General features: G+C 43.4%; 1 protein-coding gene across 1 annotated transcript in view; it reads left to right on the plus strand.

Annotated features, from left to right (window-relative positions):
- LOC111864389 (discoidin domain-containing receptor 2) overlaps window positions 1-26154 on the plus strand; it is a gene marked incomplete in the record, with an annotated part of 500235 nt that overhangs the window by 204325 nt on the left and 269756 nt on the right.

Consider the following 26154-nt stretch of genomic DNA (forward strand, 5'->3'; position numbering starts at 1 on the left):
GCGAGCGAAGACAGTACACGCCCTACACCTCTCGGCTACCGTGACCCCCTGAATATTATTATTGGTGGTGGAAAATTTATGGATGCTAATAGAATAAGTATGAATAATAACGTAAGTTCACCATAAAATTAGCCTGCATACACTGTGTGATGTATGACTGGTGACAAACATGTCGTAGTGTACTACACTAACTTAGGTTCCTGTCCGAATATTTTGCTTCCTGTAGTCTCTAATAATTTTGAAACTATTTTATGCTGAAGTGATGGTGGTGAACTAACTAAAAGCTTACTTGTCTGACCGAGTACTTTGATTCGATAGTTACTTTGGCGACAGTTTTAAATAACTTTATGTTGAATGAAACATGCGATCTACCAATTTTCGCGAGCTTTTCCTGCCCAACAGTCGTTAGCGTCTATGAAATTAACAAGACACAAGTCTAACAGAACCACCATGACTTCATGTTTCAGATATTTACACATACTAAAATGAAAAAAAGTTAAATGTATCCCTGTAACAGGCCGTGGAGGTCCATAGAGTTGTGAGACGTCGAAACTCCCACATTTTCTCTAGACAGTCTGTTCACAGATGTCGGTGAAGTTGTCAGCCTTACGCGCCGACCGCCCATTACCCCCAGGAAGATTCCTGGTACTCATTTCTATTAGAGGCTGAGTCGACCCCAGAGCCATAGTGCGGCTGGAAGGATTAGGGCAGTTGTAAGACCTCATCGGGAATCGAACCCGCGACCTACCGACTTGTACCATAGTGCCTCAACCAGCTAGGCTACGGCGTGCCCTCTGCACATATTTCTCACATTCTGCGTGTACAAACTGTCGCTGATTGTGAGCTAAATTGTCTACTTAAAGCATCTCATTTTATAAAATAATAGTTTTGTAATGGAGAAAGTAATTTGCCTCCTGTTTTTACGTAAGTGAACTGTACATGAAGTGATGAAGAGGATGCAAAGAGGGGTCGGCTTTAATTTTGCAAAGAGGAGGTTTCAGCGCCTCTCCTGATGATACCCACCTCCCGCTAATTAATATTTATCAATTTTATGCGCTAGGCAAGATCCTGCTCTGCTTTGTAGCAACGAACGTGGGAAATTATATGTTCCACATATCGCAGACGTGTAGCGCTGGATAACCAGTTTCAGACCTTCTCCGTACACAGATGTGATGTGAGTTTACTGTACTCCAGTAGGGTAACATCATTCATTGGGCCGCGCTGTAGCTCAAGCGGTTAGTCGCTAGCTTCCCACCGCGGCGGTCCGGGTTCAATCCCGGGTCTGGTCAAGTGGGATTTGTGGTACACAAAGTGGCGCTGGGGCAGGTTTTCTCCGAGTACTTCGGTTTCCCCTGCCAATCTTCATTCCACCAGTTGCTCCACAATCACCCTCACCTATCATCTCGGGCTGGTATAATGGGCCAGAAGTGGCCGCAGTACAAGGGACTTAGTCCCACCCCACTAGCAATAAAAAAACATTCATTCCTCCGTCATCTTCCTTTCTTGTGCGTGTGACGGAGAGGGATGTAACGTCTCTTCCTGTGCGTTGCTACGTCTCCCTCATTCTTCGGCTTTGTCTGTTTATTACACGCTCTCTTCTTATTTTATTTTATACTTCCAAATCTCGATTTTCTGCTTCTGTGTTTGGTATTTTTTCCTTTTACTTTCTTATATGTTCCCTGTCTTCACATTTATATTTTCCCTTACATTTCATCTTTCATAGTTCCTATTAAAATGTATCTCATATTGAAGGTAAAAGTAAAGAAATCCCTGTAACAGGCCGTCGAGGCCCATAGGGTTGTGAGACCTCGAGGATCCCACATTTCCTAGACAATCGGCTCACAGATGGCGTTGAAGTTGTAACCCTTACGCATCGGCCGCAATTTACCCCCCAGGAAGATTCCTGGTACTTATTTCATTTAGAGCCTGAGTCGAACCCAGGGCCATATTGCGGCTGTAAGGTATGGGTCAATTGAAAATCCAGCGATCTCTTCGGGAACCTGAGCGCGTGAAGCCGAGGAATTTCCACAAGTCGTTGCTAGGGAACGGCCGATGAAAACAGAGCAGGCTGGGAAAATGCTTAGTGGGTGCTATGGTTATTTGCAAAGTGTGGAGATTAGCGATAGCGCTGTAATTACTTGTATGTCCGAGTGATGTTTATAAGTGATCAATAAATTCATTCACCAATCCATACCCCGTTTGTAGTCACCCATAAATCTTGACAATAATAACACTTTTTATGATTCAATTACTATTATATTTTTATCAAAATATACCAAATAACAATCAAACTCCGTGGTTTTAGTCCGGAAGCGAACTATACCGACCGAGCGACCGCCGCTTTTCGGCGAAGTTAGTGCCAACTTTAAAGAATAGAGAGTGTCGCGTGGTGAGCCCGACGAATCCCCACGACAGTTAATTTCGGTTTTCTACACCGGAGCCTCTATTTCCTTGAAATGGTTCCTCAGTTATCCTCACGAGGCTGAGTGGACCTCGTTCCAGACCCACTACTTTTCAGAAAATCTGGTAGTGCCGGGAATCGAACCCGGACCTCTGGATCTGTAGCCAGGATCAACCGAAGTTAACAGAGAAGTTCATGGAGATAGGCCTAGGCCCACTGGGGCTGTAGTGGCAAGGAAAAGAAAATAGGGTATGAAAGTGATTATCTCGGCTCATGAAAGAAAGAAAGAAAGAAAGAAAGAAAGAAAGAAAGAAAACCATTCCAGATATATGCAGATTTATGTATTCCCTTTGCCATCTGAACATCCGAATTATATTTACTATATTTGTTAAACGACGGCGTAAATTATTATTTAACAGTGTTAAGGTTCGGCCACACAGAGCGCTACGCTATGTTCGCTACGTACGCTGTGTACACTCTGCGACGAAGCTAACATAGGGAACATAGCTTACGTAGCGTACGGAAGTCTATGTGGCCAGTCACATTGGCAATAAAGGGAGATATTTTTCTGTTCGTATAGCGAACATAGCGTACGTAGCGTGCGTCGCGTACGTAGCGTTCTGTGTGGCCGAGTCTTTATCCTTTTCTTACTGCTTCTCCTTTACGTTAAAGCAGGTTAGGTTAGTGTCGTCCAAATCATGCCGATACAGAAGAGTAATGATGAAGCATTCTAGGAGCTATGTTATTTCAGTGAACTTCTCGCGATACGCGACCTCTGTCAGCCCAAGTAAACGCGTATACATATTATAATTGTAGACTACATGAAAGTATATAAAACGGTAAAGCTGTCCCTGTAACAGTCCGTGGAGGCCCATAGGGTTGTGAGACATCGAGGCTGCCATATTTTCTAGACAATCGACTAATTGATGGCGGTGAGGTTGTTAGCCTTACGCTTCAGCCTCCCTTTACCACCCAGGACGATTCCTGGTATTCATTTCTGTTAGAGGCTTGAGTCTACCTTAAGGCCATAGAGCGGCTGGAACGATTGGGTCAATTTAAAATCCTGTGATCTCCTTGGGAATCGAACCCGTGATCATCCATCTTCTAGTATAGTGCCTCAATCAACTACGCTACCGCGTGCCCCCCACGTAAAAGTATGTGCTTGTATTAATGGAATTGTGCCTCTAAAGGCGCGTCCACATTACTTGTGCTCGTGCTCGTGTGACTCGCTATGCTCGCGAGTAATGTGGACCATATGACAAGTCACGAGACAAGCAAATTTTTAATTTTTAATTTAAAAACTATAGCCAATAAATTAAAATACAACTACAGCCTATACACACTACGAGTAAATATACGGATCCTCACGCGCCGAAGCCTGGCGAGCAACTGAAGTAGTGTGGACGAAGATTTACGAGCACAAGTAAAAGCCAGACGAGTCTCCCGACGAGCACAGGCCTGGCGAGCACGAGCACGAGTAATGTGGAAGCGCCTTAACTATTAAAGCTCTCAGGCACTGGAAGTAATTACATTCTCCTGTGAACGCAAAGAAACATACGTGTATGTGAAACTGGCGTTTGCGTTTAAGATATGCCATCGTCTATGTGTTTGTGTACTGCTGTTATAATAAAATTCTGTAATTGTTTTACGTAGAGCTACTTTCGTATAGTGCTTGTATATGGATTGGAGGAAATTACATAATAATGAACTTCATAGCTATCACTCTTCGTCATGTGTAATTAGAATGGTTAACTCAAGGAGGATTAGATGGGCAGGGCGTGTAGCGCCCTTCAGGGAGACAGTTAATACATGTAAGATTTGGGTGGCAAATCCAGAAGGAAAGACACCACTATGAAGACCTAGACGAGAAAGATGGGTTGGTGTGGATAGAATAGGGACCAGTAGAGGGCTCTTGTGTACACGGTAACGAACCTTCGGATTCCTTAAAATGTTTGGAAATTCTTGAGTATCCGAATACTCAAAAGGGATTAATCTCCATGGACATAGTTGGTTATTATTTGTATGAATATTTACAGAAATTGCCGTGTTTCTGGCTTCAGACTGGTTCTGTGTGACTTACAAAGAAGCCCTCAAGTAGAGCACAGTACGAAGCTGTTCGACTTATCTCGCGAGATAGCGTGCTTCATCGGTAATAAATGTTTCATCGAACCCAGGGAATTTTTCAGTGCCTACTGGAAAGGTTTTCGTTCCCTACGTCACAAAGAAGGGGACAAATCTTTGTTTTCTATTCCCCCCTCCTCCAGCATCCCTTAACTCAATATGGAGCCACTCTGAAAGGGTGAAGATGGCACTGGACCCCACTGACAACCCTCCGAACTGACCAAGCGATGTGGGCGAGCAGACTGCACTAGTAGCCTCAATCCAATTTGATCCTTCTAGTGATACACCCTAGCTAACTGAAGGATCTGCGAGTGCGCGCGCACACGTACACACTGTGGTGGAGTTCGCCTTCCTTGGCTACCAGGACTACCCGATAGTAATACAGATATGTAAGTAAAAGTAAAAGTAAAGCTATCCCTGTAACAGGCCGTGAAGACCCATATGGTTATGAGATATTGAGGGCCCCACATTATCTATATAATCAGCTCAAAGATGGCGGTAAGGTTGTCAGCCTTACGCGCCGGCCGCGCTTTACTCCCCAGGAAAATTATTGAATTAATTGCTGGTACTCATTTCTGTTAGAGACTGAGTGACCCCAGGGCCACAGTGCGGCCGGAAGGATTAGGTCAATAGAAAAAATCCAATGACCTCATCGGGACTTGAACACGCCACCTTCCGGCTTGTAGTATAGCGCCTCAATCAACTACGCTACCGCCAAATAATAAAAGGGGCTGGACGGCCGAGGGGTAGGAATTAGATTCCCGGAAGGGGAAAGTTTTTCTGTCCTTTCCACGTCGTCTACACCGGTTCTGGGGCCCAGCCAGCCTCCCATCTAATGGGTAACGGGAGCTCTTTCCCCCGGGAGTAAAATGTCCGCGGCGTGAAGCTGACCACTCACCTCCAACTAGTGCCGAGATCAAGAGTACGCGAATCTTCACATCCACTCCCCCATACGCCTTCATGGCGTAGTGCTTGTTTAGTTAAACACAGGGAAAACTTTACCCATTTTACCTTTAGTTATTTAGGTAAGTTAAGTACATATGTACAGTTCTGTATTCTGCAGGCAAAGGAGAAACAGGATATGCAATTATTTCCCCCAGAACTGTTTGAGGCTTGGTATCGGAAATGTAACGAAATGAGGTATTATATATTTTTAATGTTTAAATTACAATTTAAATAGAATATGCACCACAGAAATATAATATTTTAGGAGGAAATCTGAAGTGAAGAAGATAGCACTATGGAAACGAACCATAGATGGGAGGATAGTATTAAAATGGATGTTAAATAAATAGGTAAAATGGTAGCCCTATAGCAGGCCGTGGAGGCCCGTATGGTTGTGAGACGTCGAGGCTCCCACATTTTCTCTTGACATTCGGCTCACAGATGGCGGTAAGTTTATCAGCCTTACGCGCCGACCACCCTTTACCCCCCCCCCACCAGGAAGATTCCTGGTACTCATTTCTGGTAGAGGCTAAGTCGACCCCAGGGCCATAGTTTGGCTGGAAGGATTAGGTAAATTGGAAAAATCCAGCTCATCGGAATTCGAACCCGCGAACTTCCGGCTTGTAGCATAGTACCTCAACCAACTGCGCTATCACGTGTCCCCTAAAGAAATAGGATTTGAACTGATAGGTGGTAGGCTGTTGTGAAGAGGGTTATTATGACTTTTGCAGTGCTGTTAACGACGAGGAATATCTTGACTAGCTTAATGACTTAACTTCTCACGAAGGACATTGCTCCGCTTAGTTAGTTAGCTAGTTAGGCTGCATCTTGGAGGGACTGAGGAAGATTCGAAGTGATTCGAGTTATTCCTCGATTTACGAACAGTATGCATCTCCTTTTCTTATACCGTATGCATTTCCTTCCTCTTCATGCTGAAAGTGCTACAGACTAGAAAGTCTATTGTCTCCTGAATCGCCAACCCCAGAGATCTGGTTTCGGACTTACAATAATAATCCAATTTGTCGTGAAAGCACCAACTCGGGTCTCACAGGTCGACCCAGACGCGGAGGTCCATTGTGCCAAGTAATCCAACAGAAAGGGAAGTCTGTGAAGAAAGAATAGGAAAGGTTCAAGGGACTGACAACAGGTTTCCCCGTGACAGTTACAGATGTGCATGTGACAGGCATACAACACTGATCCTTCTGCTGTAGCCTCGCCTGACATAAGTCGCTTCAGTACCACGGGGTTAGAGCCATTTTCTTCCTATAGGTAGATAAACGTTGCAGTTGAGAGAGATCTTTAAATACGCACAGAAAGCAATAGCTCGGACTTGTAGTTTCAGTATCCTCGCTTACGTAGAATAGTTTGAAGGTGTCCTTGTGCTCAGTTAATTAAGCACTACGCCATGAAGATGAATGGGCGAATGGAAGTGTAGTTCCATCTATTCTTAACCTCGGCATTGGATAGCTCTACACCCTGACAGCTTTGTGATAAATGCGTGTTTATGTTTGATTCAGCGAACATTCCATTATAAATAGGGTTCACAGCATATTGTCACGTATTTTAGTGACTTGTAGACGGGGTTTGGATTGGTGATTAGATTTATTAAACACTCAGAAGCCGTAAATACAAACAAGTATAACACTCTGAAGATTACTGTAACTGTAACACATAAAATGAAGTCGTTACTTGGTAACGGGTCTTACCTGGTTAACACTTCAACTATTAAACTGCCTTGAACGATATCTGTCGAATGAATCTTGAAGAGTCTTTGGGCTCTAGAATTCTAGATCGCTATTCCAAGTCGAGTCCAGTCGAGTCTTATATTACGACCAATTGTCAGTCGGCCAGTGTGTCCTGGAATGAGGCACCCATTTGGGGCTTACGAGCAGATTTTTATTACTGTCGGACAGTTACAGTTTTATTGATGTGTGGCGCTCTCTCTGACAAGAGGACGAGTCTGTCGTTTACAATTGCTGCTGGCCCTAGCCAGCGCAGTCATTCTAGGGTACGAGTCCCGCAGGACTCGCGACCATATTTTAGTGTCTCAGATTCCAGACTTCCATTCTTGTCGCCTCCTACGATTCGCAGGGCTACGGTGGAGGTATTCGACCCCACTCTTATAACTGCTAGGCGGCCTGCATAGAAGAAACCACGTCGAAGAGTTAACTGTCCTGTCAGTTGTTGCGGGAATCTTGTGTTAACAACTTGTTACCTGGTAGCGACTCGTTCGTTACTACCAGTTGTAACGGAAACCAATGTTTACTTAGCCTTTGCTCATCAACGGACATCTGCATCTGGCTACACTATCCCGGCCTTCAGGCGTCATGTCACAATATAAAGATAGTCTTATTCGATGCCGTGCCATAGTTCAAGGGGTTTTCACTGGCTTCCCACCGGACCTGATTCGATCCCGGGTCTGGTCAAGGGGGATTTGTGGTGGACAGTGTGGCGCTGGGGCGGGTTTTCTCCGAATACTTCGGTTTCCCCTGCCAATCTTCATTCCACCAAATTTTCCATCATCATAATCACCCGGGCAGGCTACAATAAGCCAATCAGTGACCACCGTGCCGAGTGGATCCAGTTGGACTCCACCCCCCACTAAGCGAATATAAAAAAAAAAAATAGTCTTATTCGGTAAATAGAAGGAACGCATATTGAAGTGGACAAAGCTACATTTTAGAAGAAGCAGGCTTACTCATCTAGTACTGTAAACGTATTTGACCTCACTGATAATATCAAATATCCATCAGATCACACAGATGGCGATAATCAGTGGATATCCTGTCGCTCTAATTTTGGGAATGGAAAGATATGATCATCGACTTCCTTATACATTTATTTTAGCGTTGGATAGGTTTGTTTGTTCTCTTGGGATCGAAATGACAGTAGGATGATTTTTATTATCGTACAGAAATTTGTACACCATTTATCATTACTACGCGCACTGCAAAGGGGATGTGTTATACCCCGACCTACTTTCTTCGCATGCTGGGGTTGGAGTCCAGCTAGGACCACTCGACACGTCTGCCACTGATTGGCCTATTGTACCTGCCCCGCGTGATTATGATGGTGGAGAATTTTGTGGAATGAAGATTGGCAGGGGAAGCCTAAGTACTAGGAGAAACCTTTGTCCACCACAAATCCCATTTAACCAAACCCGGCCCGCCGCTGTGGGAAGCCAGCGACTAACCGCTTGAGATATGGCGCGGCCTTGTTTTGTACCTCTATAACGACTCCACTGGGCCATATTAAATGCAGAATAATGGTGCGAAAATGTTATATTTTGGGATTCAATGACTGTGAATTGCTTTTGAAATAAAAATAAGATCGTTTTTCTAATCATCAAATAATTGTCCCCACCTAATGTGACTACCGAAACCCACATTCCCCATTTCATGCTGCTGTCACTAATGCCCAAGAAGACTGCGTATTCTGAACGATCCAAGGTACTACTGCCAATAAAATGTAAAGCTACCCTTGTAACAGGTCGTGGAGGCCCATAAAGTTGTGAGAAGTCGAGGCTGCCGTATTATTTGACAATCGGCTCACAGATGGCGGTGAGGTTGTAAGCCTTACGCGCCAGCCGCTCTCTATCCCACAGGAAGATACCTGGTACTCATTTCTGTTAGACGCTGAGTCGACCCCAGGGTCATAGTGCGGCTGGAAGGATTAGGACAATTAAAAATCATCTGGAATCGAACCCGTGACTTTCCGGCTACCGCCTGCCCCGTTTATGACGATAAATGCTAAGCCCGTAGCAAGTTTCTCAGTTCTCGTGTCAGTCCGAGCTATTCTGTTTTCGACGATGGATGAGCTCAAGGCTGAAAGGTCATTCTTAATGACCCAAGCAGTTCTTGCACCGGTGATATGCTGAAAGGTCGTTGGCTGTGAGGAGGAGGGAGAGGAAGAACACGCGAATTCGTTCCCAACCTTACGGAATTACGTTTGAAGTTGCCGAGTTAAAATTTCCTCCTCCTGCCCCCATATTCCTTTGAGATCGAGTGTTGTCCTTTGATATGCTCCATGTGGTGTGAAAACTGAATCGTGTCCGATACCAAAGAGAGACACGGCGACGAGAACGAATAATATGTTTTTATATCAATTTGCGCGCAGCGTAAATTAATTCGACTTTTTTCTTTGCCCCCAAGTAATGAAGATAAGGAAATAAATTTTATTAGTCCCTAGTTGTTTCAGCTCATGAATTTTTCGGTAGAGCCACTCAACCTGAGTAACGGAGTCTGCAGAATTTTGCATCCCTTCATTTCCTTGCGTGCTACACTGGGATTCCCCTTAACGGTGCTTGGAAATGGATGCTACTTTCATATTCTCTGATACGAGTATCTGCGTGTTAGTTAATGCCTGTTTGTTTGTTTGTTTGTTCATCATGCATTTTTACGCCGTTGTAATTATTTCGACAAATTTTGGCATGATGATAGAGAGCTCCTCTGGACAGATTTCAGACCTTCAAACTCCCCCACCCCCCACCCCCCTGTTCCACAGAATACTTTCATACATATTTCTAGAGAACCATTCGTCCTATCGCTTTTCTTTTACGTTCGGTAGAGTTGAGAAAAGCCGTTCACAGTGGCCGCGCGGTCTAAGGCATGAACTGTCTTAGCCCGCTCTAACACAAGGATCGTGGGTTCGAATCCCACTTGAGGCAAAGATGTCTGTGTGTGTTTATTGTTTTTATGCTGTCATGTGCAGGTAGCGGCCTTACGACGGACTGATCCCCCGTCCAAGGAATCCTGCTGACTGTGTAAAAGGTCAAGAAACTGAAAAAGCGGCCAAGGTCCAACAGAGGGTTGTAGAATCATAGATAGATAGATAGATAGACAGGGAGGCAGGCAGACATAGATAGATAGATAGATAGATAGATAGATAGATAGATAGATAGATAGATAGATAGATAGATAGATAGATAGATTGGTAGGTGGGTGGGTAGGTAGATAGGTAGAATTAAAAAAAAACACACCTCGATTATTCTATGTGTCTAGCTCTTATATTTTCTGTGACGTTTAATTTTCATGTTCTGCTACCACGGCGATATTGACTCCGCACTAGTAGTTAGAATTTGGTTATCAAATTAATGATTTGAAGTATGGTAATGAAACTGACTGTTAAGAAATTGAGTTTTGAAATGAAATGAAATGTTGATTAATAATATGAATTTGACTATGAAATTGGCTGTTAAAGAGTAATCTTAATTTGGTAACAGAATTGTTCATAAAAAATTTGCTAATGAAATTTCCCGTTACGTAGTGTGTGTGTTAATGAAATTGACCGTTAATTTCGCAATGAAATTCATTCCTAAGAACTAGTCTGAATTTGGTAATAAAATTTATCGTAAAGAAATTTTGATAATGAAATTCGCCGTTAAGTACTCCGAATTTGGTAATAAATGTTCGACAATTAAATTGACTGTTGTAAGATTTGAGGCTTTCACGGCGGTGACTATGAAGAAAGCAGTCTTCTGGGATTTGGCACCGTGTATATGTGGTGTTAACCGACGTTTTGGAGGAACGTATCGCCTCCATCTTCAGGGTAGAAGAAAAAANTCTTCAAGAAAATAAACTGTTTATTATACGGAATAAATACGCATTATGACTATAGAGCAAAGAACACATTCGACAATGTTGTACTGTCAATATGATTATAATTCGAATCTCCACTCTGACACAGTCTACCCTTCTCGCCAATTGTTTTCCTCAGTCTCCGCAGGCGAATGCTGAGTCAGTATGTTAATAGAGGCAACGTCTTTTTTGTATATACCCTCTCAGATCCGTNGAACCCTGTTTGGATTCGTGATAAGATTAGTGTCCACACTGAGTTCCGTTTCTCTTGAGCCGGTGTGAGGAGGAGAGGGTGTGTGTGTACCGTAAGCAGAGTAGATGTTGCCACATTCTGTTTTGCTGAATGCACCTCATTCGTTTGCAATTGGATTACGTTCCAGTAATTGGATACATTGTGACACTTGGTCTAGGCACGTATACAGGGCCTATGTTTGCATGAAAAATGTAGAGTTGTCCATGTGCTTAATTAATTAAGCACCCCACCATGATAACGTGCGTGGAAATGGAGGTATAATTCCACTATTTTTTTCCTCGGCACTAGGTGGAGGTGAGTTGTCAGCTTCACGGAGGCCGCTTTACTCCCGTTACCCATTGTATAGTTATTTACTGACATTGAGATTGACAGCCTGAATATTTCAGTAATTCTGTGGGTTCCTTTACTTTAAAACTTGGTCGTGTCATAGATCAGGCGGTTAGTTGCCGGCTTCCCATTGCGGCGGCCTGGGTTCAAGCCCGGGTCTGATCATGTGTGATTTGTGGTAGACAAAGTGACGCTTGGTCAGTTTTTCTCCGAGTATATCAGTTTCTCCTGCCAATATTCATTCCACCAATTGCTCCACAATCATCATCTATCATCTGGGACTGGTACAATAGGCCAGAAGTGGCCGCAGTAACAAGTGGACTCAGTCTCGTCCCATGAGGAAAAAAATACTTCAGGACTCGTGCCGGAAGCTTCTGTATTGTGTCATGTCGGCTGCTGTGATGTATCCGTATATCATTTCGGAGTCTAACTCTCAGTTTAAGCAGCTAGTAAAATATCACGGTTCTGCTGTGGTTTAATGTGTAATTTCAACCCTTCACTTCCACCCCTCATAATATCGTATAATTTATTGTATTTCCCCGCAGCATGACGCTTGTACGTTGCTGTTAATTTGCTGAAATAAGAACCGTTTACGACAGATCACGTAGTTACGCCGAAATTGTAATAAGTTACATAAAATTATTAACATGGAATTCGTGAAGTTGTAAAGCAGGGGTGTGAAAACTTCTTCTAGTCAGGCCATACTGAGGAGACAAAACTGGCGGCCTGAATTAAGTACAAATGCGTACGAGGTCATGACACATACAATCCACTCACTTATCATTTGCCTCCGTCCAGAAAACGGTGGTTTACTTATTCTATTTCTAGCGATTGTTGCTGGACTGTCTATACTCCAATATCATGTTAGGATAATATTAAAGTGGATCTGAGAGTAATGAGATGGGGTGCTATGGATTGGACTCATGTGGCTGAGGATAGGGACCAGTGGTGGGCTGTTGTGAACACGGTAATGGACTGTCGGATTTCATAATATTTTGGGAAATTCTTGAGTAGTTGAGCGACTGGTGACTTCTCAAGAGAAACTCTGCTCCATGGAGACAGTTGGGTAGTTAATTAGTTTGTTAGAGATTACTGCTGAAGCTCTTGCTCTTTAGGCTGTCTCGTTGTTTAGAGTAAGTTTGGACTTAATGGTAGCAAGAACAGAAGCGCTCTTAAAATTCTGTAAATAATGACTATACTCGGATAGGGACCAGTGGAGGGCTCTTGTGAACACGGCAATGAACCTTCGGGTTCCGTAAAATGCTGGGAAATTCTTGAGTAGCTGCAGAATTGGCGACTCCTCCAGAAGGGCTCAGCTCCATGATTAAGTAAGTAAGTAATGGCTGTACCCACGTTGTTACTCAAACAACAGGAAACCTGAATTGAGAAGGCTGAAATGAGTTCCTAAGGGTTGAAGAATGCCATATTCTGGGATGTGGCGCCGTGTAGATCTTGTATGAACCGACGTTTCGGAGGAACGTATCGCCTCCATCTTACCTAAAGTTGTTGCAGGTTATGGGAGAATACGCCACATGAGAACACAAAATAAAACAATAATCAGGCACTGGCTGAATACAGAGTCTACCAAAAAGAATGCCGTTATCTCAGGCACCCGTAGCTTAGGAACGAAAACAGTTATGAGGGTGTCGGTACTTGTCGTGTAATTCTAAACTGGAACAATTTCTGTAACACAAGTTGCGCGCGCATCCCGACTGCAGTTAATGGACAACAGCTTTGATAGTTACTATAGGATTCTGACGAAGGTGTATAACACATAAAGATATTGGGTTTTCGGACTTTATCCGTCGTCCTGGTTTTAAGCTAACTAAGAAAAACACGACGTTTCGGAAACTGGATCTGTTTCCGTCCTCAGGTGAGGGAAAACACCTATTCTGTTTGGTCCCTTAGAAAGAGCTAGCCTCAATTACTGGACATCGGTTGTCCAGTGGGACCCAACAAAATAGGTGTTTTCCCTCACCTGAGGACGGAAACAGATCCAGTTTCCGAAACGTCGTGTTTTTCTTAGTTAGCTTAAAACCATGACGATGGATAAAGTCCGAAAATCCAATATCTTTAACAGCTTTGATGACAGAATTGCTGAATAACATGCGAATTTGTTCCTTTTACTGGAGAGCATATTGAAGAGCAGTTTGAGTAAATGTAAGACACGAAGCGATCACGGAGAATAAATACGCCAAATTCTCTCAGGCCATCGGACATGTCAATGTTAAATTACATACCAACGGCTTCCATCATCAGGATCGATGTGGTGAATCAAAGTCAAAATCAGAGTTACTTTACGACTGGCCGTTTACCGCCAGTTCCTCTTGACGTCAAGCCCCTTGAGCTCTTGAGGTAATAGTCCTTTTGTAACATCCTCTCTGACGACAAGATGGGTTTGTCTCTTTTGAACAGGCTTGGCCTTTCGTAAAGTGTACATTTCACACATATTTCATGTTATTGAAAATTTCTTTCTTTTGCGGTACACACAAGTCCTCTGTCTGTACATGCTTTACAGAGCATATCATGCTTATCTTACGTATCTTATGCTACAACGACAGCTTAACCATTTGAACGGTCGTAAGCTTAACCACCGGCAGGTATATCGCTGATATACCAGTTTGTCAAATCGATTCCTCTTCCTACTTGTGTATTCTTCGGTAGGAGGGCGGAGTCAAGACTGTGCGGTTACCTATCCGACTCTAACCTCTCACCATGTTGCTTAACCTGCTGCCCCCGTTGTCAGAATATTGATTTCTTTTACATGCTTCTCTCTGCGACTTCTTGGGATTTTCATAATGTGTGTGTCTTGGAGTGCCTTAATATGTACGAGTATACTGGTGCTAGGATTCCATGCTTTGCGGAGTTTGAACACTTTCTGTCTGTTGTATTGACTCTTTGACACGGAAAGAAAAGTACTTTCCTCACCTTTCCACCTTCATTTGCTCTCGACTCTTGAAGCAAGCTGTCTTGAGGATGTTGGATTACTATAACATATAAGTCCCCAGTGAATGCAACGTCCAGGCTAATGTTCTGCAGTTCGATACTCAGCGAGGCGCGAAAGATACATGGTTGCGGCTGCAGAGGAAACCTGCTTTTGCTAATCGCTGCAATTTGGCGGCCCTGGCCTGAGAAGCATTATTCTTGCGGAAGAAAAAGGGGGGCCATTTGTCATGCTTATAATTGTATAATACGTTATTTTCCCTTCGCCATAATTTGGATTTGATACATTTCGAATAAAGTATAAACCCATATCTGCTTTCGAAAAGCAGGACAGATTCAAAGTATTGTCACGATTTAGGGGTGTGACTGTAGACGGGGTTTTGATCTGTGAATGGATTTGTTGACCATTTACACGCACGACTCGGAACTACAAGCACTTACAACGCTATTTCTAGAGCACATGCTAAAGTCTTCTCAATCTAATTTAATTAGTCGTTTCTTTGTAATGGATCTTAACAATGGATATTCTTCAGGTTCAGTACTCACGCCTTTGGCCGCTGGCTAATACTACTCACAACCGAACTCGTTGCTTCAAACGGTCCTACTTATATTATCTCGGTATTGACCACATAGAAGATACAGTTCTTCTATTACTGCCTTCGTGTCCGTTGCCGTGGAAACGTGTTTACTGATCGGTTGCCAAGAATCGGGTTACTTAACCCCGTTCATCAATAATTTTCTGCCTTAGCAATGGCCGTTGTTTCGCGACCGTTACCCAGCAACTGATCTACACGTTACAATATAAATTAGCAAATTAATAATTAGCAAACCTTTCGAATCTGTCGATAAGTTTAAATATTTTGGAAGGACGAGAGTGGAACTTCGGTTTCCATAAAAGTGGGAAGTCTCTTGGTTGTCATTCTCAAAATGGATTCTGCCTCATGGGGTCTGGCTGTTTTCTGTAGGTACAGTTCACACTGAGTTTTGTAGTAATTTTTCTTATTTTGGGGTGGAGTGAGAGTGAGTCCACTTGTTATGTCGGCCACTATTTTGCCTAATGTACCAGCCACGGATGGTAAGCCGTGATGAGTGCTGAGAATTTGGTTGGATGAGAATTGGCAGAGGAAACTAAAGTACTCGGAGAAAACCTTTCCCAGTTCTACACTGTCCATCACAAATTCGACGTGACGTTACATGGGATCGAACCCAAGCCACTGCCTTGAAGAGCCGGCAACCAGGAGGCTGAGTTAGGGCACGACCAAGCTGCAGTGGTTGTAGAGAGAACATAAACTGGGGGTGTTTTAGAACAGGGCGCAGATGAGACTGTTTGAACATAAGAGGAATGAAGGAACGAGAGTCTGTATAAAACTTCGTAATTATGAGTTTCATGAGTTGTGCTCATCCACAAATCTTATAAAAATGATAAAATCAGGAGAATTGGATGGGCAGAGATCGTGACACTTATGGTAGAGAAGAGAAGTGCGTAACAATTTTGGTAGGGAAATATGAAGGAAAGAGACCACTAGAATGACCTAGACGTAGATAAGAGAGTATCGTTAAAATATATCTAGAAGTATGATGGTAGGCCGTAGACTGGATTCATCTGGCTCAGGATAGGGACAAATGGCAAGATTTTGTGAAAACGTTGATGAACCGTCAGGTCGCTTAAAATATTGGGAATTTTTTCAAGTACCTTGGCAACTAAATAGCTTCGCAAGAGGGGATTAATTAGTTAATCGTGTTTTTGGATGCTTCAGCGGGATGTTTTCTCCTGTACAAGTACTGAATTAGGAAGGAGATGACTCATATAAAACCTTAACCATTTCATGACCTCACTGTGGTAATACCCCAGTACTCTTACCGCATCTGGAAAAGCCTTGGATAACCTGCCTAATCCTTACAGCAGTTTTGTGACTCTATTGGCAGCAGCTGCTCGAACCAACCACTTCGGGATATGCAGAGTGATTCTAAATTATTGTCGGGATTTCCGTTTATAGGCCACAGAAACCCCGACCGTAGTCCCCCCCATCGTGTACGTGAATGCCCCGAAGAAAGAAAAATAAAGCGATGGAAATGTTATTAATTTTGGCATTCTTAATTAAATAATAGTCATTTGGGAAATCATACCCCTATTCCACCCTTTACTCCCTTCTCATTACACATATGCGCTTGGTGGCAAATTCAGCCCTTGCTTTCCTCAAGTGCCAGTACTGATAGTTAGGGGATGCTGAGTGCATTCAGTATGAGGGTGGACGTCATTGAATTCTACACCATCACATTGTGTGAGTGTATATATGTGTAAATATAATTAGGGGGTGACTAGCTTATAAAGGAAGGGGTGCATAATTATATAAATGACAGTCAGGGTGGCATGTGAAGGAAAAATTATTACATAAGATAAATTGTAATAATTATAAAAATTAGTTGGTAGGAATGGTTTATATAGTATTGTAGCATGTAGACCCGTTGCTAAGTAATGACTCTGAAACAGCGGCCGTTGCTAGGTAATGGCCGTACCATGCACGCATCAATAGGTGAGCTGTGTTTTCTGTGCTGTTGGCTAGATGTTATAAGCAGACAGTCAGTGGAATTAGTTCAGTTGAATGAAGTGGAGCGGTTTGGTTGGTGAGAGTGTCAGTTAGAGGACTGCTGGGGTTCAGCCGTTGTGAGCTGCTGTTGCGAGAAGATGGTAGCTGAATCACGAGGACAGTTCGGGAACCCAGAGTAAGCGGAACGTCCGCCGTTGGAAGCCGTTACCAGATAATGACCGATGACACAAGAGAGTGTGAAGACTTACTACATGCTGTAGTGAACTGCAGAGTGTGTGAATCAGCGTTAGCGCTATTTTTACTTGCTACGTTCTGTAAGATTTCAGTAAATACAAACCCCGTCTATAGAGCTAGTCCCTATCTCCGGATATTTCGTTTTAAATAAAAGCAGGACTAGATCTGTCGATTGGGTCCAATAAAGTAAGTTTTACCTGAAGACGGAGATAGAATCCAGTGTCCGAAACGTGTTTTGAAATCAAAACAGGATGATTTTTTAGATAAAAACAGGACCATGGTTAATATCCAGAAACATAATATTTGTAATAATGGACCATGTTTATTCATTCAGGATATTCTCCTAGGCTGACCTAGCGATAACTCTCTAGGATCGCGCTCCTTCTGGGATATACATCGATTAGGTCACGACCGCTCCCTTGCCAGTCCTTTCCTATTCATCATTCATTTATCACCCTTGCATTCGACGCTGTATAGTCTAGCTACCGACAGCGCCGTAAAATACTGTAGCGTGTAGAGCCGTTACTATGCGACGACCGCGAGATAGGCGAATATACCGGAGACATTTCTAGGCAACGGCTCGACAAACACGTTCCCGCAGCGATGAATCGACGTGCAACAATAGAGGTATTGTTGGAAACGGGATTTTCTGCTCTGTCCGCGCTGATGAGTTATAAGGAAGACAGTTGGGGGCGACCAAGTCAGTTCTATACAGGAGTCTGTGAAGAGAGAACTTGAGAACCTGAAGCTGAAGAATCTCCACTCTTAAAATCCGTTACCAGGAATCGTCTAGTGAAAACACTGCCGGCTGGAGAAGACTTGGTGTGTACTGAACTGTAAAATGTGGAAATCAGCGATAGTGTTACAGTTATTTGTGGTTACGACCTTTACGTGTTTAATAAATCTATTCACCAATCCACACCCCGTCTGTATTCGCTCATACACGTGAGAATATGCCACCCAAAGCGATCTGCTCACCGCTATTTTCTTGCACAAATCCCTTGCCATGTCGAGCACAACTGTACACATCACAACGTGTTTGTGTGCGACCGAGATGACAGACAAGCGTAAGACGGATTGCAGAGAAAATATCGTTCTGTTTGTTCATTTGTGTGATGTAGACTCTGTAGGTCTACACTCTGATTAATTGTTCTCTGTGTTTCAGTGCATGAGCAATATTCATAAGAGTGATGGTTGTATCTTAGTGACGCATTTCCTCAATTTTCTCTACAGCCAACTGTAACATCGTCTTTCGTTATAGTCGAGATTCAAGATTAGTTTCTGTCTGAATTTTGATATTCTGGTTTTCTGCGTTTGTAGCGTGTCTTGTCCTTCTGTGCGCCAGTCTTAATTTCCATGTCGCAAAGACAGAGTAAACGATCTGCCTGCACGGTGTTTGCACGAAGGGCATAAGTTGGTAAGTCGTGACCGTCTGCCCACTTGCTTAAACTATCTAAAACTGTTGAACGTATTTAAATTAAATTTGGCGTCGATAGTATACACTAAGGGGGTGCGGTAGCGTAGTTGGTTGAGGCAAGGTCGCGTGTTCGATTCCCGATTAAGTCATTGGATTTCTTTAAGTGACCTAATCCTTGCAAACGCACTATGGTCCTGGGATCGACTCGGCCTCTAACAGAAATCAGTACCAGGAATCTTACGGGGGGGTAAAGGGCCCCCGGCCGTCGCTTATTGCTAACAACCCTACCGCCATCTGTGAGCCGATTGTCTAGAAAATGTGTGAACCTCGACGTCTCACAACCTTATAGTCCTCCCCGGCCTGCTGCACGATACCTTCACCTTTTTTATTATACGCTATAACTTGTTACGCAAATTTAATTCGTCCGCATCGTCAGCAAATTTCTACCTGACTTCACGGCGTCACATCCTTGAATATAGTATTTTCTTTTTTTTTTCCCCCCTTGGCACTACAGCTCCAGTGGGCCTAGGCCTACCTCCATGAACTCGTTCACCTCGGGTTTTCTAGATCTTACACATTCGGTATGACTTCTTGGGCGGGTGATCAGTTCGTCGCAAGGCCTCTACCTGTACACAAACACAGGAAAACGCACACAAACATCCATGCCTTGAGTGGTATTCGAACCCACGATCCCGGCTTCCGAGCGAGCGAAGGTAGTGCATGCCTTAGACCGCTCGGCTACCGTAACCGGCTTGAATATAGTATTACTCTTCCTAATATAATTGATAGGCAACTGGGGCATCTGTATGAGTGGCAGTAGCACTGTAGTGTGCTCTACACATACTGCTACTAGTTCATAGGCAAGAGAGTTGCACTTGTAAAATACAGTAAAGCTATCCCTGTAACAGGCCGTGAAGGCCCATAGGGTTGTGAGATGTTGAGGGTCCCACATTATCTAGACAATCGCCTCAAAGATGGCGGTAAGGTTGTCAGCCTTACGCGCCGGCCGCGCTATACTCCCCAGGAAAATTATTTAATTAATTCCTGGTACTCATTTATGTTAGAGGCTGAGTCGACCCCAGGGCCATAGTGCGGCTGGAAGAATTATGTCAATTGAAAAAAATCCAATGACCTCATCGGGACTTGAGCCCGCGACCTTTCGGCTTGTAGCACAGTGCCTCAACCACTACGCTATAGTGGAGTTGCAGTTGTACCAGACGTTAAAATTCAAGTATGGGGAAGTTTTCTGAGGGGAATTTCCCCATCCTGTGTCCCCTTTACGTTTGCACTGCAAGTTATTCTGGTAACAGTGACTTCGAGAGGGGTGGTGTTTGGGTTAGTCCAAGCATTGGATACTTTTAAGTGTACTCAAGGATTTTATATACGTGAGAAATTTCTGAAATTTTGTTTCAAATTTCACAACCTGCATAGGTATGTGCGTGGGTTGGTAGGTAGGTAGACAGACAGGCAGACAGACATACGTAACGCTGTTTTAACGCATTGTAACAGAACAAGCACAACCACAATAAGGCTGAAGATTCGGCGATTTAGGTTTAGACTGTTTTTTTTATTTCTTTCGAAATGAATGCTGCCAGTGCTGTAGATAAAATCGTGTATATCTCCGTGCCACACTTGATGATGTGAGTACATAACTAGCATAGCTCACAGCACCAGACAGCAAGGAACAGAGCTTTTCTTGAGAAGGTGATGGTCCTCTTTTCTTTTCTGATACCTCCAACAGTAACTCAAACTAAACCTGTCGTCCCGGAAGCTAACAGGAATGCAATACATCGTCAGCAGCTGTTCATCATCATAATCACTGATTATTGTCGGTGGAGACATTGAGTTGCCGAGGGAGGGAGGCAGAGGGAGATCTCAAGCCGTCTTCTCTTTACAATATCTTCTGCAATTCATAGTCATATTTTAGCATGACTTTCTTCTTCGCCTGAATCCCCATTAGCATTCTAAACACCAACTTCCAAACCCCTCACCCCCATCAGTCTAGCTTCTTCCACTTCCAGCTCTCCCTCTGCTTATTGGCTCTAATTGCTTGATGAATTTTTATGTCTCTGAAAAGGCATGGAATACATTTATTTATCTCTCATAAGAATTTGTTCCTTGTCCCTTTTTCACGATGTCTGGCTTATTTATGTTAGGAACTGCACTGTGGCCACGGAATGAAATATCTTGTATCGATACTCTCAATAATTGTCTCGATCTGTTACGCTACCGCTTCCGCCGTGCTTCCCTATATTAACTTTCAGTCGTCTAGTCATTCTGTTCCCGGGAATTTTAGTAATGATTACTGCGTGATAGCCTTCATTGCGTAGTAGTATGGGCTTCCTGATCGTTTACATAGGACATGGAGAGGAAGACAGTGGGAGGCAGACCGTGGGAAGGCTGAAGCACTCATCCCCACCATCCACGGACATCTTTCCGTAGCTTCAGTATAATAACCTAACGTCGAACCCGAACTTTTCGTTTTTCTTGTATGAATGCATGCGTGCGACGTGTGTCATGTTTTTTTTTCTTGGCACTACAGCCCCAGTGGGCCTAGGCCTACCTGCATGAACTTCTCCGTTCACCGGTTTTTCTAGATCTTACACGTTCGGTAGGACTCCTTGGGCGGGTGATCAGCTCGTCGTAAGGCCTCTACCTGTACACAAACACAGAAAAACGCATACAAACATCCATTCCCCGAGTGGGATTCGAACCCACGATCCAGGCTTCCGAATGAGCGAAGACAGTGCATGCCTTAGACCGCTCGGCTACCGTGACCGGCTCGTATGTCATGTACACTGTGCAAATCTCCTGGACGTTGAAATTAACCGAAGAAACTCATGATACCTGGTGAGGGATTTGAGGTTGTCACGGCGGTGAGAGTGAAGTGTAGGGTATTTGGGGTCTGAAGCCGTGCAGTTTGGAGAGAGGCTGATATTTCGGAGGAATATATCGCCTTCATCTTTAAGGTCGAAAGGTAAGCCAAGTAAAAGACTAGCGGAAACAAGAGGCAAGCTTAGGCTGTTTTCTTGCTTGGCTTACTTTTCGAATCTGAAGACCGAGGTGATATATTTCTCCGAAACGTCGTGTTGTATCCGAAGTACTCGAGACAACTTTACATTTACCTTTTATATCTTTCACGGAAGTTTCAGCAATTTCACGATTTCCAAACCCAGTGCTGAGTATAGCTAAGCCTCTAATCCAACGGATAATTGAGGCTTTTTCCCGTGGTTAATGCGGCCGGAGCATGAATCTGAACACTCACTTCCAATTAGTGACGAGGTTAAAATGCGTGGGGCTTTACATTTACTTCCCCAAGCGTCTTCATATCATGGTGTTTAAGTAAGCAGAGGGACAATTCTGACCCCTTTTTTCATTTTCCTTTTTTGGTAACGCGTGAAAGCAATCGACCTTTTATAGACGGGAAACAAATACAGATATTGCCGTTGTGGAAACGTTTGGTATTTGTGCAATTCAAGTGTGTGCTGCAGTTACTATGGTTACAAATTGAGATTGACACTGCAGCTGTTGCTGCAGAACTGGTCAGCAGAGGTACATGAATGTGATGGGCAGAATCTGGAAGTTCGTTTGTTTATCTCTGTATGTATTTCTTTTCTCGCCCTCTCTTATATCATAGTCTGTTGTAGGATCGCCCTCTCTCTCTTGTATCATAGTCTGTTGTAGGATCGCCCTCTCTCTCTCTCTTGTATCAAATCTGGTGTAGGATCTCCCTGTCTCTCTTGTATCGTAATCTGGTGTAGGATCGCCCTCTGTCTCTTGTATCAAATCTGGTGTAGGATCTCCCTGTCTCATTTGTATCGTAATCTGGTGTAGGATCGCCCTCTCTCTCTCTTGAGTCAAATCTGGTGTAGGATCTCTCTGTCTCCCTTGTATCGTAATCTAGTGTAGGATACAATATATAAAATGTACAAAATTGTGAAACAAATTAAGGCTGTAGTCATGTTGGTAGCTCTCCGAACCGGATGATATCGCACCAGAGTCCTGCCTGCCGATCGGGCGAAATCAGTGCCTCACTTAACTTATTTTTTATCAGTTTCTGTCTTCATGGAAACACACGACTTGCCCATAAACTTCACACTCATGCAAGGGAGACGGTTACGCTTTCTTGCTTCCTTGTTCTGACTGACTGGTTGAAAGAAAAAGGAACTGCAGTCGTGCCTTGGGCTTGGGAGTTAATACGTTTCCGAAAGAGGGTCCTAAGTCAAAGAATTATTAGTCCAGCTCTTCATAAGATGGGGAGTGTAAGAAGGATTTGAGGTTGTCGCAGCGCTGCTTATGAAGTATTTTGTCCTGTGGGATATAACTCCATGTAGTCCGTTCAGAGTCAACTGACGTGTCGGAGGAACATGTTGGCTCCATCTTCAGGGTCGAACAATAAGCGGAGTGAGAAACTAATACGAAGCACTGCTTGCTCCCTCCTTCATGCTGGTCGGTTGACTTTCAACTGACTGCAGGGCACGTACGTATTGCAGAAGATACAGTAAAACTCTTCATGGGCTCTGATGTTAACCCCTTAAGCTATACCTCAGCTCCCCCATGTGACTTCCAGGCATAATTTTACCAACTTAGTACGTCATAACTCTGTCGTGCTGTTTTTATTATAAATCAATCGTGGTACATCAAACAACATTTTATTAAACATTTAAACTATTAGAAATATAAGAAAATAACTAAGTTAATTTGAATGTTACTGTAGATCGTTAAGAATTTCGATTCGACCCATCAAATTACTATAACATAGTAAGTCCGAAATTCGAGTTAACGAGTTGTTAAGTCAGAAAATTCAAAGTGTCAGTGTAATGAGTGTTAATTTAATGGGATGTTAAGTCTGAAAATTTGGAGCCTAAGCGTAATGAGTGTTAATTTAATGGGATCTGAGTACGAAAATTCGTAAGTCAAGAAGTAGGTGTAGGTATGATTATATTTAGTGTTTTCCGGACTTGGTCGGTTTGACTGTGATCCGATCCGCTGGGAGACGCTAACCGTATGCGCCACGCTAATTAAGAGATGAAAGTTTGATTGCGATCGATCGCTTAACGAACCCCTGTCGGATATGACCGAGGCCGGAACCTTCCATTGCGACCACATTCTAAAGCGGAATAGTTAGGATCTGTACCCGACGAGAAACGAACTCTGTAACTGTGAGTTTTAGCGCTTTGTTTGTTATCGTGTGGGAGTTGATTTATTAATTTGTTGATGTATTACGTTGCCCTGTGTATTGGGTTGATAATAGAGTGTCTGTAACGCATTACAGCGATCAAAGCTTTCTACGAACCAGTGAACAAGCTAACTTGTTGGTGTTGTACGCCATTGTTTTACATAACCCAATTAATTTGATCAAAAATCGATCAACCGCTAAACATCCTCTAATCCGATTTACCATTTAATAGAAGATTAAATGATGGACGTTTTGTGTGGATGAAATTGCCGTTTATTCGGTTTAATGTGTCTCTTCTGAAGTTTAGGCCCCGCTGGTCCGGAATGATGGTCAAAGTCCCAGAACAGAAGAAAATTAGTTTCTTTATTGCCTCTATGGCCGTGAGATTATGAAGTACGGTTTCTGCAGAGAACGATTCTGCTCGGTGGTATTCGATTTTAGTGTGTGCTGTAACAAGGGTATTAATGCTTGCAGTTGAGACCAGATTGAATTCGGGCAATGCTTGCTACCATTCAGTACAGAACGTTTTGTCTTCTCGTCTCTTGTCTAGACACATAAACATTAAAATATACAAAACTGTAATTTTTCCTGTGGTTTTGTGTGGGTGTGAACTCGGGTCACTGACATTAAGGAAAAATCATAGACTGAAGGTATTTGAGAAGAGGGTGCTGAGGATTATGTCTGGACCAAAGAGGGATGAGATAATAGGAGGATGGAGAAAACTGCATAACTCATACTCCTCGATAAATATAATTAGAACGATCAAGTCAAATATGATGAAATGTTCAGAGCATGTAGAACGCAATGGGAGAAGAGGAATGCATGTAGGATTTTGGTGGGAAAGCCAGGAAGGAAAAGGCCACCAGGAGGACACAGACGGAGGTGGGTGGATAATATTTAAATGGATTTTGGAGAAATAGGGTAAGGTGGATCAAGTTCGTAACTCAGTGTTTGAAGCTGATGTATGACGCAAAGTGCAATCACTGGAGCCTGACCTTCGTTTCTAATACCTCTCAGAGCCTAGAACAGCATCTTCCCTCGTAATAAGCATCGTTAAACACACAGCGATATGATGGCGGAATCAAGTTCCGTCTGCCCTCCATATACAAGCACTTTCTTTCATTATTATTCCCTCTCATTTCCTTCCTTAACCCTAATTTCATCACAGCTCCCTTTTGGTATTCTCTTCGTCGTTCGTTGTAGTCCACAAGGAGATAGGAAACGGAGTAATTGTGAGCCGGCAGCGGTAGCGAAACAGGTAACGAGATGAAACAGAATGCCAGCCAGACTTCAGGTAAAGGGAAGACTGTTCGTAGGAGCTGCTGGAGTTGGGACCTCGTCCTATCGCATCAACTTATATTCAGAGTTACATGCGAAGGGCTCATGTGACAGTGAATTCTGATTTTTACTTTCTCATATTGTTATGCCCCAAAATTCGAGATAGTAGAAGAAGCCACGGCCCAAAAATGTTCGCGCCTAGCGAACAGTGTTGCACAGTTATTGCCGCAACTTGTAAACATCAGTAATGGCAAGTAGGTCAGGAATCGGCTTGCCCAGCAAGGCTGTGTCCTCACAGCGCCAGAAGTTTGCCTCACTCGGGCACTGGAGGATCGGAATAGATTGCTTACGCAGCGATCAGACGCAAGGGGGTCTGCCCACATCCCGATAAGACCCAATGAAAACCTAACTTTAGGAAATTAGAACACAAGGGAGGAGCTATCTACCCCCTTGTCGTCCACGCGGAATCAGCGAATTAAGACTATAAATGAGGGAAATTCAAGAGACTTGGAATTCTGATTTTAAACAGAATAGAGAGTTGTCAGCCGAAGGCTCTCTTCGACATGGGTCAGACCAGCGGAGGCAGTGTGCCGACATCTTGTACTTCAGGTGGGTCTGTTCACGTATATTAGCCATGCCGATTGATAATCTGTTGTTTGATAGTAATGGTGATAACTGTGTGGTTGAGTTATTTTAATGTGCAAACTCCAGTGTACCCAGTGAGCCCGTAGGGTAGGAAACTATGATCGTATAGAAGCCTCGGATCTTAGCCAGGCAATGAGTGACTTATAGGTCGGTGGCAAGGTTACATATAGTGAGTAGGGGTAAATATAGTATGTGGGAAAGTAATATAGATATTTAAGGGTAGATTACGTTTTGAGGGAACGTTATGAAAGATGGTAGAATCATATTTCATGTGTAATTAGAAATG

The sequence above is a fragment of the Cryptotermes secundus genome, unplaced genomic scaffold (assembly GCF_002891405.2).
Source record: "Cryptotermes secundus unplaced genomic scaffold, Csec_1.0 scaffold399, whole genome shotgun sequence".
Taxonomy (NCBI): Eukaryota; Metazoa; Arthropoda; class Insecta; order Blattodea; family Kalotermitidae; genus Cryptotermes; species Cryptotermes secundus.